This window comes from Leptodactylus fuscus, chromosome 3, assembly GCF_031893055.1.
Source record: "Leptodactylus fuscus isolate aLepFus1 chromosome 3, aLepFus1.hap2, whole genome shotgun sequence".
In the NCBI taxonomy this organism is placed as follows: Eukaryota; Metazoa; Chordata; class Amphibia; order Anura; family Leptodactylidae; genus Leptodactylus; species Leptodactylus fuscus.
In genome coordinates this window covers 24,843,814-24,844,586 of record NC_134267.1, presented here as the reverse complement: position 1 = coordinate 24,844,586, position 773 = coordinate 24,843,814, and the positions used below count along the sequence as shown (strand labels likewise).

Below are 773 nucleotides of genomic sequence, written 5' to 3'. Positions count from 1 at the left end.
ACCATCAGGGAGCGGTGTGTCGCAATCGAAGCAGGAAAGATGTTTCCTCTTGGAAGAGGTTTCCCTCCTACCATCCCCAGGAGGGGTAGTAGAGGATGACATATCCAGGTCCTGTAGACCGGACAGAGAGGTGACTTGGCGCCCAACGTGCGACTCGAACCCACGACCTTGAGATTAAGAGTCTCATGCTCTACCGACTGAGCTAGCCGGGCTGGCGCTGTGAACAGGATCTGAACCTGTGCGGGGAGACCCCATTGGATTTCGAGTCCAAAACCTTAACCACTCGGCCATCACAGCCGGTTCCCAATAAAGTTTGCAAACTGGAAAAGAGTTCAAGATCAATGAACACCACAATCGCACGCCTTCAGCAGATACTGCAGGAAGGTCTCTGACACCAGGCCAGCCAGCCTCTTAATTCTGGCCGGCTGGAAGTGGGCGGAGCCACAATCAAAGCAGGTGAGGCAACCTGCCCAGACAACTAACCCTGTAATCAGGGGTCTGCAAAGATATACATTCCCCCCCACCAAGAGGCCCTTAACACGGGCACTTACCCCCACATCTCCCCGTCTTTTCCGGCCTTTAATAAGGCCTGAATCTTCCCTGAGTGAGCGGCCGCCAGCGCCAGGCCGTTGCCATGGCGCTATGATACTTCCGGCGAAACCGGAAGTGCGCGCTTACAGCGGCCGGCGGGGAACAGGATACACAACAGTGTGGTTCCACCCGCCGGCATGCAGAGTCCCCGGACTCTCACCAAAATGTCAGGTAAGTCACAA

General features: G+C 55.8%; 1 non-coding gene across 1 annotated transcript; it reads right to left on the bottom strand.

Moving 5' to 3' along the window:
- Window positions 1-215: 215 nt before the first annotated feature.
- Window positions 216-297, bottom strand: TRNAS-CGA (transfer RNA serine (anticodon CGA)). Its single transcript has one exon. It is a non-coding gene; the product is annotated as a tRNA-Ser (tRNA).
- Between the last annotated feature and the right edge of the window lie 476 nt (window positions 298-773).